Source organism: Miscanthus floridulus, chromosome 11 (assembly GCF_019320115.1).
Source record: "Miscanthus floridulus cultivar M001 chromosome 11, ASM1932011v1, whole genome shotgun sequence".
In the NCBI taxonomy this organism is placed as follows: domain Eukaryota; kingdom Viridiplantae; phylum Streptophyta; class Magnoliopsida; order Poales; family Poaceae; genus Miscanthus; species Miscanthus floridulus.
This window is the reverse complement of record NC_089590.1, coordinates 48735333-48749850: the sequence shown is the minus strand read 5'-3', so window position 1 is coordinate 48749850 and position 14518 is coordinate 48735333. Positions and strand designations below refer to the sequence as shown.

Genomic DNA, 14518 nt, shown 5'->3' with positions numbered 1-14518 from the left:
AGTTCGGCCTCTATTGCTGATTCCATCCTTGATTCTGTTGAGGACGAAAGTAGTTATTGTTGATGAAGTTCATATCCTCGTGGATTTTAGGGCAGTTATTCCATGAATTCCTAGTGTTTCCACACTCTTCACACGTCATGCGGGAATCATAAATGTGCATGACTTCTTGCTTCTCTATGGCTCAGTCTTTGAGCTTCTTCATCAGCAAGTCCATCCTGGTAGACAGCATGTCTACCTCCTTAAGTTGATGCATACCTCCACCTCTCTTGTGGGTCTAAAGATGTTCTTCATTCCAACCTTGGTTGGAGGCCATCTTCTCTACAAGAGCTATTGCACCTAGGATTGTGAGTGATAGAAAAGCACCTCTAGCAGCAGCATCCATGTTATCACAAGTACTGTTGGTCAACCCATGGTAAAAAGTCTACATGAGGTGCCAATTCTCCATCCCGTGATGAGGACATTCTAAAATGTAGTCTTGGAAGTGTTCCCATGCCTTAGGGATAGATTCATCATGTTGTTGTGGAAAGCTTGAAATTCTTCCACAGTAGAGCATTGGTCTTGCCTATGGGAAAGAACATTCGCTAGGAAGGCAGTGGAGCACTTATCCCATGTAGTGTTTCAATCTTTGATGGCATAGAACCATTGCTTCACCTTCTCCAAGAGTGAGAATAGGAAGAGGCAAAGTAATATGGCATCTCTAGTAACTCCTTTGATGGTGAAAGTGCTACAAACCTCTAGGAAGTGTTGGAGATGATCACTTGCATCTTCGTGTGCCTTTCCATAAAACTGGCTAGCTTACACCATGTTGATGAGAGTTGGTTTGAGTTCAAAGCCATTGTCTCCGACATTGACCACCGGTCTAGTACGGATGTTAGCCGTAGTTGGAGTAGAGAACTCACGGAGGGTCTTGTCAGCCATGGCTTCAAAATCAGGTGTTAAGCTTTGCCTTATCTGGTTGTCTTCCGATTCTAAAGCTGAGACTTTCTTGAGTTTGGCTCTAGTTCTCCTGATTAATGCTTCTGGATCTTCAACGTAGTTTGTCGGAAGGTCAAAACCGATCATACATTACCCTGCATTAGATATAAAAGTAGACAAAACAAGTGTAAGCATGTTTGAGCAGAGGTCAATGGTTATCTCGATCACATCAATAGGTATAAGTTTATCAATATTTCTTTCTTGCCTAGCTACCTTCCTAGGCAATGGCACTAGAAATGCTTGTTGGTATTTATTAACTTGTCACTTGTTTTAGTAGCCACCTAATGTTATTGACATTCCTTAGCATCACTTTTACTACATTATCATCCCTAGCGATGATGCCAGAAATGCTTGTTGGTACTACCTAATGCCACTTCTAGAATGACACTAAGAAGTACTTTAGTATTTCGTGTGACTTGAAAGAATATATATAAATGAAAGGAATCTGCAAGCGCACAGATAATATACCATTGTGGCACTTCACCCGAGAGTATTCCAGATATCGTTATTTATATTTTTACCACTAGGGAAGGATGGGCAGTTGGAATATATTGATAACTTATACACATGATGGACTAACCATAACCAAATTCTACTCATAACAGGGGTAAGTCAAGATATAAATATATATGAATGGTAAATAATAACTAATCATTGATCACTCAGAGTACTCCTTTCTATGGCATTAGCATGGCTAAGTAGAATATTAGAGGAATAATTCCTAAGTCATTCTTAATTACAAGTCAAAGCATACGTTGATTAGTGCCAATTACACTTAGTAATCATGGTTAAGATCAACTTCATATCTACATATAACGGATATTACTAAGGAAGATTAAGAACATAGCTTATCTTCCTTCATAACTAGATCCTACTTATCCTATATTCAGGGAGTGGAGTACAAAGGACTCAACGGGAGTGTCACATCAGTGATCTACCACATGGCTCGGAATATAGGATGATCCAGTAGGTAAACAATGTATAAGCACCACGCTTACACAATGTCGACCACTCACCCCTGGATCTAAAGAGTGAGCGCTATATGAACTTATGCATGAACATGATGATAATTTAACTATACTAAGCATATAATCAAAGTAGATGATGAACATTATAACTAGGAACATGAATGACATGAAGAACAATGTCTTAACAATTGTAGCAAACATATAAAAGTAATGAGAGGATATAAAAGAGAGGGGGTACAAAAGCTATACCAAGCCACGCTCTTGACACGATCAGAAATCCAAGCGAAGCTTGCCTCCCTCTAGACCTAGCCTAGCTAGCTATACCCTAGAATATGTTGGAGCTCTGAGGATGATTAGGGTTTCTATCTTCTCAAATTACTTGATTAGAGTTTTGATTCTTGATGATATAGGGGGTGGCATGGGCTGATATATATATAGGCAGAGCGTCAATCCTGAGCCCTCAGATCAAGCCAACTTAAATAAACAGCATAGATGCAATCTAGGAGGTGGTGGAGAACCGACATAACGAGACAGAGGCTGACAGGTGGGGCCTAGACCAGGCTGGCCTATAGGTCGCACCGACTAGTCCCACCTAGCGGGCCCTCGCCCTCGGTTTTGGTGTATTATCCTCTAGGGTCCTCTAGAACCTTCTAGAGCTGTTTATGCGATGATTAAGCGTGATTAATTCTAACACCTAGGTCTACCTTGCCGCTTTTCTAGATAAACTCTGTAGAAAATACAGATTCACCAAAACTCATAGAATTTGTTAGTTTAAACTCCTAAACCTATGTTGGTGATTATATTTATGTCCTTATACATGTTATATTGATGGTTTATAATGTTTGTTATCTATTGTCAACAGCATCCAATCCTTATCCCACTTATTCTTCTAGCAATATGAGATCTCCAACAAAAACTCCCCATGCTGCCTCTTCACCATGAACGCACAACTACCATACTGAGCTATAAGCTCATCTTCACCTGACCTTCTTAGGCTAGCGCTGAAGCTCGTAGTATTCACTAGAAAGTGCCCTAGATCCGGCTCAGTGTTGTAGGACACACAAGAATAGCAAAACTTGCACAAAGCAAGAAAGCCATTAGGAGTAGGCTGGTGAATCTGCATATCAAACTCCTCCAGTATGTGGCAGAACCACCCAAATTATATGGCCCATATGCACCTGTCATTGTCCTAAAGACCTTTGATTGCTGCACACGAGAGGCAGATAATTCTGGTAGTCTGTAGGGTGTCCTCAGGAAACCCCGAAATCATCCACATTTTACAAGTCATATAGGATCAACATGGAGTTACCACAACATTACAACATTTGGTACAAAAATAACTTACATCAGAGTGTGGAAGATTTACAATATTAGGTTACAAAACATGTTTTAGTAAAAACTTAACTTATGTTCAAATGGTGAGTAGAATTGCGGAAGCAACTTAGGTAAAGCATCTAAGGTAGGAGAGATGACCTAGATCATGTCAAGCCCACTAACATGACCTCAATTAGCAGCATAAGTTAGCACCTGCAACAGGGGTTAACAAACCCTGAGTACTTGAGGGTACTCAACAAGTCTTACCCGACTAAAAGAAAAGACTCCAAGGGTATGCAGGCTCAAGGAAACTTAGAATCAAGAGTAGCTTTTGCAGAAAAGCTTACTATAAGTGGATCCATATTTTCCATGTTTTAGCTTTGTATTAAGTTATTATCACTATCCAATTTGCACCTATTCTACATCAATCACTTCATTAAGCATCTCATTTCTTCTCATATTCATAACCATAAGTAACCATGTTTCAATTGATTAACTATGATGTATGGTTAGAGGGTCGAGTCTTCATATCCGAGGAGCACTATGATTCGAAATCAATTAGGCCTAGCTGGGGTTTCCTTACCATATGACATATGAAGGTCCTAGACCTACATATATCAACCTTCACTCAGATCCTCCAAAATGTGAACGGGTCTAGTGCTACCTGAGAGCACAGTACTCCACCTCCCTACGGCATTCGACGATGGATTCATAGGATGTGTACATGCTACTCTCACCATCTCTCCACTCCTAATGTGCGGTTGGCCTTTCACACAATGGAATAGCTAGGGTATCTGGCTTACTAGAGTATGTGGCCAGTACTAAAAAGTCTCAACCACACATAGGCCTACAACGTATGGTCCTTAATCGACACAGGCAGAGCACTACATTGAGACTCCATTCTTAATGCAAGCTACCCGCCCGGTCTCAATTTAACATTATCATAACCATGGTATTTCACAACTCATAACCTAAGTCAAGAAGAGAAAGAAAAACATGTTTCTCTCGAATGATAAAACCATCATTCGACTTCTATTGAAGTCTAAGCATTACTAAGCATAAGAGGTATCGACCTATATAGACTAACATGGTAGAACTAAGGATACCTGAATATCAAGGTAATCATGAAGCAACGGTATTCGACCAAATCCTTACTACTTAATGCACATCTCACAAGATTTAAAGTGTAATAAAGATTTGTAAATACTATAGAAGGGTAGTATGCATCGGGGCTTGCCTACGTTGCAGAGAAGGTTAGTTTCCTTAGAGAGATCTAGAAGTCTGAATTGGCACCAACACCACTGGTGGAATGGACCTTCTCCGAAACTTGATCAACATGAGTCTTCTCACTCTCGTGCACTACACGTAGTAAATGATGCTTTGCTTAACATGATGGACTACATGCCATGATGCATGATGAAAGACATTCAAATGCATAACAGAAGATAAATAAAGTTAAGAAAGTTGAGTACAACTTTCCTTCACCAAGAAACTAGGTTTATTATTACAAAAGCATTTTAGTTATTTAATTAACAACTTAATTAGTTGTCCACCAGGAAATTAATTACACTAACATGGTCCAGCAAGAAGTGATTAACATTCAATTTAACTCTTGATCATTATAAAGAACTCATATAACTAAATATTTAATTAAGCCATTTTAATTATTACATAAATAGGTAGATTACAATCAAATCATGAAAGCAACACTTATTATATTATACTAGTCAAGCAAAACAAGGTATTTGACTAACATTATATCAAGATTAACCATGAGGGCAAGCAATGATCATTACTTGATCTACACACATACATACATAGCAACAACAACAACAACAACATAGCCTTTTAGTCCCAAGCAAGTTGGGGTAGGCTAGAGTTGAAACCCGCCAAGAGCCCCAAGTCATAGTTCAAGCACTTCAATAGCTATTTTCCAAGTACTCCTATTCAAACATAGATATCTAGGTATATCCTAAGCTTTCAAATCTCTTTTTATTGCCTCCCCCATGTCAATTTCGGTCTTCCTCTACCTCTCCTCATATTATTAGCTTGGCTTAGGACTTCATAATGCACTGGTGCCTCTGGAGGTCTCCATTGCACATGGCCAAACCACCCCAACCGATGTTTGACAAGCTTTTCTTCAATTGGTGCTACCTTTAGGCGATCACATATATCATCGTTCCGAACTCAGTCCATTATTGTGTGACCGCAAATCCATCACAACATACGCATTTCTACAACACTCAGTTGTTGAACATGTTGAATCTTTGTAGGCCAACATTCTACTCCATACAACATAGCCGATCTAATCTCCGTTCTATAGAACTTGCCTTTTAGCTTTTTGTGGTACCCTCTTGTCACAGAGAATGCTAGAAGCTTGTCATCACTTGATCCACCCTGCTTTGATTCTATGGCTAACGTCTGCATCAATATATCTATCCCTCTGTAGCATCGATCCTAGATACCAAAAGGGGTCCTTCTTAGGCACTACTTGACCTTCCAAACTCGCATCTCCCTCCTCCTTTACAACTCCACCAAAGTCACATCTCATGTATTCGGTTTTAGTTCTACTCAATCTAAAGCCTTTAGACTCAAGGGTCTACCGCCATAACTCTAGTTTCCTATTTACTCTCGTCTAGCTTTTGTCCACTAACACTACATCATCAGTGAACAACATACACCAAGGGATATCCCCTTGTATGTTCCTGGTAACCTCATCCATTACCAAGGCAAAGAGATACGGGCTTAAGGCTGACCCTTGATGAAGTCCAATTTTAATTAGGAAGTAATATATGTTACCATCGTTTGTTCGAACACTAGTCACAACATTGTTGTATATGTCCTTGATGAGGGTCACGTACTTTGATGGGGCATTATGTTTGTCCAAAGACCACCACATAACATTTATTGGTATCTTGTCATAAGCTCTCTCCAAGTCAATGAAAACCAAGTAGAGGTCATTCTGCTCTCTAAACCGCTCCATAACCTGTCTTATTAAGAAGATTGCTTCTATGGTTGACCTTCTGAGCATGAAACCAAATTGGTTTGTTGATATCTAAGTCATTCCTCGTAGGCGCTGCTCGATGACTCTCTCCCATAACTTCATAGTGTGGCTCATCAACTTAATTCCCCGATAATTAGTACAACTTTGGATATCTCCCTTGTTCTTATAGATTGGTACCAATGTGCTTCTTCTCCACTCCTCAGGCATCTTGTTCGATCGAAAGATATTGTTAAACATCTTGGTTAGCCATACTATAGCTATATCCCCGAGACATCTCCACACCTTGATTGGGATACCATCAGGGCCCATCACTTTGCCCCCTTTCATCCTTTTCAAGGCTTCTCTGACCTCCGATTCTTGAATCATCCACACAAAGCGCCTAGTTAGTGTCATCAAACGAGTCATCCAGCTAAATAGTGGTGTTCTTGTTCTCACCATTGAACAATTTATCAAAATGCTCTTGCCATCTATGTCTGATCTCATCCTCCTTCACCAAGAGCTGCTCCCTCTCATCCTTTATGCACTTAACTTGGTTGAAGTCCCTTGTCTTCCTATCGTGAGCCCTAGCCATCCTATAAATATCATTCTCTCCTTCCTTCGTACTCAAACGTCGGTAAAGGTCCTCATAGGCCCGCCCCTTTGCCTCACTCACTGCTCATTTTGTAGTCTTCTTTGCCACCTTGTACTTCTCTATGTTGTTTGCACACCTGTCATGATACAAGCACTTATAGCACTCCTTTACCTTAATAGCCTTTTGCACATCTTCATTCCACCACCAAGTGTCTTTTGAGTCGCATCCGCTTCCTTTGGTCACTCTAAGCACCTCTAAAGCAACCTTCCGAATGCATGTTGCCATCTTCTCCCATATGTTGTTTGCATCGCCTTCATCATTCCAAGTGCCCTCTTCAATGACATTTTCCTTAAAGACCTTTGATACATCCCTTTCTAATTTCCACCACTTTGTTCTAGCAACCCTAGCTTGTTTATTCCCATGAGCTTGCACCAGAAAGCGGAAGTCAGCCACCACTAGCTTATGTTGAGCGACCACACACTCTCTAGGTATCACCTTACAGTCCACGCATGTTCATTTATCCCTCCTTCTTGTAAGGACAAAGTCGATTTGACTAGAGTATTGGCCACTACTAAAGGTCACTAAATAGGATTGTCTCTTACAGAAGAAAGTGTTAGCTATCATCAGATCAAAAGCTATGGCGAAGTCTAAGACTTTCTCTCCCTCCTGGTTCCTACTACCATATCTGAAACCCCCATAAACTGCCTCAAAACCTACACTTGATGTACCTACATGGCCATTAAGATCACCTCCTATAAAGAGCTTCTCGCTACTAGAGACAGCTCTAACCAAGCGATCTAAGTCTTCCCAGAAAAGCCGCTTAGCACTCTCATCATGGCCTACTTGGGGGTATATGCACCAATTACGTTTAAGACCATATCACTAATGACAAGTTTAACTAAGATGATCCTATCCCCTTGCCTTCTCACCTTCACCACACCATCCTTAAACCTCTTATCAATCAAAACTCCTACACACATACATCCACTAACTAATTAATTGAGTAAAAGATGTTATTTATTAATTGACAAGTTAATTATGAGCATAACATCGACATGATTAAGTTGCCAAGGAACAACCAAGTGAGTAGTGTTCCAAGGTCCACAATCAATATCAAAATGCACCAAAGCCATTTTATGATTTATTCTAATTCATTTTAATATTTATTAAACATGGAAAAGACATTTATAAACACTTAAATTAATTATCACATATCATATACACAAGAAGTTTCATGATCATAGGATTAATATTTTTATTTATAAAAATCATGCAAGGTCCATTTATTAATTAAAAGAGGTAATTTTAAAGCATATAAAAACTACTGGAAATGACCATTTCATATTTTCCATGATAGAACATCTCATAATAAGACTACACAACAAATTTCACATTTTTATCATGCTCCAATATTTAGTTATGATTTAAACAAGAAACTGCATAAGAAAACACTTTCTAAAAATAAAAAAGGGCTAAAAACCCATCTGCACCCACACCTAGCCAGCTGCAATGGCTGACAGGCAAGGCCAGAGTCAGCGGTACAGTGCCCCCGCGCGTGGCCATGGGTGCACGGTCATTGATCGGTGTTTCCTTGCCGACGACGGCGAGGACACGTACACGCTCAAGGACAACCTCGCGCATCACCCTACGGTGATGGTTGAGCAGTTAGGGTTTCATGGCACGCCCGATGTAGGCCACGGTGGCACAGCAACGCATGGCACCATGGAACCTGCCAATGGTGAATTCACTGGTGACAAGGTTGGCACCAGCAGACTCACAGCAACCCTACGCACCTATCTACGCTTCTGGTTGATCGAGCTGAGGTTAGCAGCGAGCTTGCCCGTGTCCATGACGGATGACAGCGTAGAGCTCACTGGTATGGCGGTGTTCTAGCTACTCCAGCGTGGTAGAGTCAAAACGGGCAATGGGGTTAGGCTTAGGAGCTCACCGTGATTCTATTGCGCATGCTGATCGAGTCGAGAACATGGTGGGGCTAGATCACCAGCATCGAGAGCGAAGGCAGCGGCGCGATCAAGCGGTGACGGCGTGTTCCGGTGGAACCTGTGCGGTAGAGATGAAAATCAGAAGCCGATGAGCATCATGCCCTTACAAGGAAACTAGAATAAGAAGAAAGGGAACAGAAGGTGCTCCAGGGGAGCCTGGCCACGGCGAGGGTGCTCTTGGCGGCACGGCAGAGCACCGGTGGTGGGAAACAATCTTGTCGAGGACTCCGACCGGTAGAGGTGACTGTGACTAGGCTTGGCGGATGCGCATGAGCGATGTGAAGTTGTAGGTAGGATGAATTGGGCGCTGGCTATGCTATGGTGATGAATTCCGCCAATGAGCCATGGAGCACGACGGCGAGCAAAGGAGGGAAAGGAAGGACAGTCGACGACGCTGCGCTTTTATCGGTGAGGGCGAAGTGTCTGAACAAGCCAGCAGCTGATTGAACATGGCCATGTGAATAGCTACGTGTCGCGCGCACGTAGGGCGGTGCTAAGGCGATGGCGGTCAACGATGGCAAGTAGCTCGGAGGCAGCTGCCTCCGATGCTATAGTAGCGACTGAACCGGCCATGTTCTTCATGTTGGTTCTCTCGATTTCATGTGACAACTCAAAAATCTCCAAGAATAAAAGTTGTTCAACTTGGTGAGGGTTCCAACATTGATTACAGGCTCGAGTTCTAATTCTTACTGGATTGGGAGATCCAAGGTCAAGAACAAGGGTAGGATGAAACTGAACTTCAGACTTCAGTTAGGGTTTTGAAAACAATTAGATTAGAAAACTTTGGGATTTAATTAAGGAACAATCATCTATCAAACATTTCAACCAATTTCACATTATCATAGTTTAAACATCATACCAAGCAACGGAAGAAAGTTTGGACAAATTTTATTCATGGAATTTCATTTTATAACTCCCAAAAAATTGAACTAAATGTTGTTTTCAGGGACTTAGGCAAAATTTGCTGTGTGATTTTCAACATTAAATCCAATCTTTGGGCTCAATTTTAAACATGTTTGACTTAGAAACATCATCACATTTTGATTCCATATGAAAGCACACATCTTGTACTACAAAGTTTATTTTAACAAAATTTTATTTGTTTAAGCAAATTCACATATATAAAATCACAAAGAACCTTAAACACTACTATTGATATCATTTCATGAAACACAGTGAAACACTATATATGCAACATGTGAAAGCTTTACTTGCAACATGAAATGCATTTATGACATGACACTTGATGCTTATGCTTGATGATGCTCATGATCAAGTTATAATTGCTTTTAACATCTGGGATGTTACAATCATCCCCCCTTAAAGAAATCTCAGTCCCGAGATTACAGAGTGCCAAGGGGCTTGGGTTAAGTAATGGAAAAGGAAATGTGTCAAGCACATTAACTTGTAAGAAGTTCATAAAGCAATAGGGTTGGTTCAGACATTACAATCGAGATCAAAAGATGGTTGCAAGTAACAAGGGATTTAGGAAATCCAAGATAAGCACAACCATGAATTTCCAAAAGCGGTTTCAAGGAGAGCAAAAGCACATTAATTATGGGCTATAATGAATCATGATCATAGACCTCAATAACAGCGAGTGCTAGCGGTATTTCTTGATGGTCGCGATCCACAAGAGACCCCTGGTTCGACGCTGTACCATGGTCACTGATCATGGTGCCACTATAGAGCGCAATTGCTAGTAACTCTCGACCAATGCATGTCAAGCCACCAAGGTCAAGTGAATAGCATGTGTCAGTTTTGCAAGTCAATACACGACACATGCATAATTTGAGAAGTCAAGGAGTAGTCCAGGTTTATGTATTGAGGGGGAGTGGTAAATAATGTGCATCCAGAAGTTCCCAAGGATTAGAAACTTAAGGAGCAAAAATTGTCAAAGGGGTTAATTGACAAAAATCTGATACATAACGAGATTTATTGGAGCAAAACAGCTATAAAGTAGAATAGCCTTCCTCGAATAAAAGGGGAATCTAAATCATCATTATATTGCAACCTTATATGGATGATATGATGCATGCTCGGCCTATACATCTTCACCACAGTTAGTCAGGACATGACTTACTTATATAGGGCAATATTTTATGCATTAGCTTTACTCTGGTTCAAACGGATGTTGACAGATGTTATCGGAGAAGTCCAATTCTTCACTTGATTTGTTGAGGAACAGTTGAAATCTTTTTGGCGTCTTCTACTTAAGACAGCAGAAAGTCTTCACAGAACTTGGATAGCAAGCATAAGGGAGATTAAAGAGCATTTTTTAGCTTGTTACCATTAAAAACTTTTAATTTGTAAATTCCTTTTGAAGTTTTCAAAAGTAATGTTCTTGCATATCCATGTATGAGCTCTGATACTAGCTGTGGTAGAACCACCCAAATTATATGGCCCACATGCACCTGTCATTGTCCTAAAGACCTCTAACTGCTGCACACGAGAGTCAGATAACTCTGGTAGTCTGTCGGGTGTCCTCGAGGAACCTGAATCATCCACATTTTATAACTCATACAGGATCAATATGGAGTTACCACAACATTACAATATTTGGTACAAAAATAACTTACATCATAGTGCGGAAGATTTACAATATTTGGTTACAAAACATGTTTCAGTAAAAACTTAACGTAAGTTCAAATGGTGAGTAGAATTGTGGAAGCGACTTAGGTAAAGCATCTAAGGTAGGAGAGATGACCAGATCATGTCGAGCCCACTGACATGAAGTCAATTAGCAGCACAAGTAAGCACCTGCAACAGGGGTTTACAAACCATGAGTACTTGATGGTACTCAACAAGTCTTACCCGACTAAAAGAAAAGACTCCAAGGATATGTAGGCTTAAGGAAAGTTAGAATCAAGAGTAGCTTTTGTAGAAAAGCTTACTATGAGTGGAACCTTATTTTCCATGTTTTAGCTTTGTATTAAGTTATTATCACTATCCAATTTGCACCTGTTCTACATCAATCGCTTCATTAAGCATCTCATTTCTTCTCATATTCATAACCATAAGTAACCATGTTTCAATTGATTAACTACGATGTATGGTTAGAGGGTCGAGTCTCCATATCCAAGGAGCACAACGATTCGAATTGATTAGTCCTAGATGGGGTTTCCTTACCACACGCCATATGCAGCTCCTAGACCTACATATAGCAACCTTCACTCGGATCCTCCAAAATGTGAACGGGTCCAGCGCTACCTGAGAGCACAGTACTCCACCTCCCTGCACCATTCAACGATGGATTCATAGGATGTGTACATGCTACTTCTCACCATCTCTCCACTCCTAATGTGCGGTTGGCCTTTCACACAATGGAATAGCTAGGGTATCTGGCTTACTAGAGTATGTGGCCAGTACTAAAAAGTCTCAACCACACATAGGCCTACAACGTATGGTCCTTAATCGACACAGGCAGAGCACTACATTGAGACTCCATTCTTAATGCAAGCTACCCGCCCGGTCTCAATTTAACATTATCATAACCATGGTATTTCACAACTCATAACCTAAGTCAAGAAGAGAAAGAAAAACATGTTTCTCTCGAACGATAAAACCATCATTCGACTTCTATCGAAGTCTAAGCATTACTAAGCATAAGAGGTATCGACCTATATAGACTAACATGGTAGAACTAAGGATACCTGAATATCAAGGTAATCATGCAGCAACGGTATTCGACCAAATCCTTATTACTTAATGCACATCTCACAAGACTTAAAGTGTAATAAAGATTTGTAAATATTATAGATGGGTGGTATGCACCGGGGCTTGCCTGCGTTGCAGAGAAGGTTAGTTTCCTCAGAGAGATCTAGAAGTCAGAATTGGCACCAACACCACTGGTGGAATGGACCTTCTTTCGAAACTTGATCAACACGAGTCTTCTCACTCTCGTGCACTAGAATGGTCCGATATGGGTGGCCTAGGGGGGAAAAGGGGGGAAACCTTCGCAAAAGACTCCGCAACCCAATATCAACGAGAGGTTTTGAGGACACGGCCCGCTCACATCAGATCCATACCCTCAAAGGGGAACTGTTGGGACATAGACATATGAGTAGCGGAGGCTTATACAAATTAACAACAACTGTTCACATGTGTGATGACATGCAGGGGTACTAAGAGGAGCCTTCGCTTTGGACCGATGACATGTAGGGGTACTAAGAGGAGCCTTCGCTTTGGACCGATGGCAAAGTGGAGGCCCAAGCGCGGGGACACCAAGAGGAGCTTTGCTTCCGACCGCCACTGTGGCGGAGGCCCGAGAACTGCCTTGAAGATGTCCGGAGGAGATCCAAGACAGAGGCCTCAAGGCGAAGGTGGAGGCTGTGGCAGCCCGGGGCGCAGGCCATGTGATTTCCGCTATGGAGAACATAACTCCTGCAGCACCACGATCTAGGGACCGGAGATGGGCCTCCCACGGGCTTGCGGCTAAGGCCCAAGAAGCAAAGGCGGTGCAAGAAGAAAAGACCTAGGATGCCCTTGGAGACTTGAACTAGCTTAGGGATATTCCAGGAATGTACTATAGCTGTCATAGGGTAAAGATGTACAATAGACTGGTAGTAAACAGATCCCTATAAAAAGGGGAGCCAGAACCTATGTAAAATGGAGAGGTTGATGAATACATTTATAAAACCCTAATTGTGTCTGACCCACCTGTCCGATCCCGTTCGCCTAGAGCCTCCGACCAGGCGAAGGCCTTTACTGCTCCACCTTGCTGGGAACCGATTTCCCAACAGTATTCTTATTTATAGTGAAACTCGTTGGGAAGAAGTTAATAAGGAATTGCCCAGAGAAATAGGTAAAAGAAATTTCTATCCAAGATTTAATAACCGATCCATTCTCATCTTGGGTAAAGTCCATCTTATTATGATAGAAATGAAGAGAAATAAATAAGCTTTAGTCAATGTAATAAAGATACCTATTACCACCCTTATCAATCTTGATTCATTTCAATATGAGCACTAGAATTGAACCTGATTCAATTAATTAGAATATTAGCTGATAGCAGGAATTAAAAGCCAACTAATGGCATTCTGTTAGCAAAACTAACCTATTAGCTAAGTCTGTTTAAATTCTTCAGCTAATAGTTAGTACTCCCTCAATTCCAAATTTTAAATCATTCTAATTTTTTTGGAGAGCCAAAGCATCTCAAGTTTGACCAAAATTATAGAAAGAATCACAAATATTATGACATCAAATAGGTATAGTATGAAAATATAATTAATAAAGAATTTAATGATACTTATTTGGTATCATAAATGTTATTATTTTATTACATAAATTTGATCAAACATAAGATGTTTTGACTATCAAAAAGGTTGGAATGACATGTAATTTGGGATGGAGGGAGTAATATTTAATTTAGAAAACCCAGTTAATTTCTTTTCATTAGCTGAGTTGTTCATTTAAGTTATTATTAGTTGGATTGTTAGTTAGGATATTTGGATCCACCAAGGTTAATTTTAGCCTCTAACACAAATAGCATCTATGCATGCTCGGCTCTTCGTGTCTCCAAGGACTGTGTGCTTAGGTCAAGAGTCATGTAGAGCTCCACAGTCTAGCAGGTGGTTTCGTAAATATTGGCCAGAAAACATAAGGCTAATATAACAAGATATCATCACTTCACCAGCACGTCAACTAATTAGACTAGCAAAGCATACCCTTCTCCCGAAACATA

At 40.8% G+C, this 14518-nt stretch overlaps 1 non-coding gene across 1 annotated transcript; it reads left to right on the top strand.

Annotated features, from left to right (window-relative positions):
- The first annotated feature begins 443 nt into the window (after nt 1–443).
- On the top strand, nt 444–553 carry LOC136494988 (small nucleolar RNA R71). Its single transcript, XR_010768778.1, has one exon. It is a non-coding gene; the product is annotated as a small nucleolar RNA R71 (small nucleolar RNA).
- Nucleotides 554–14518: the final 13965 nt, after the last annotated feature.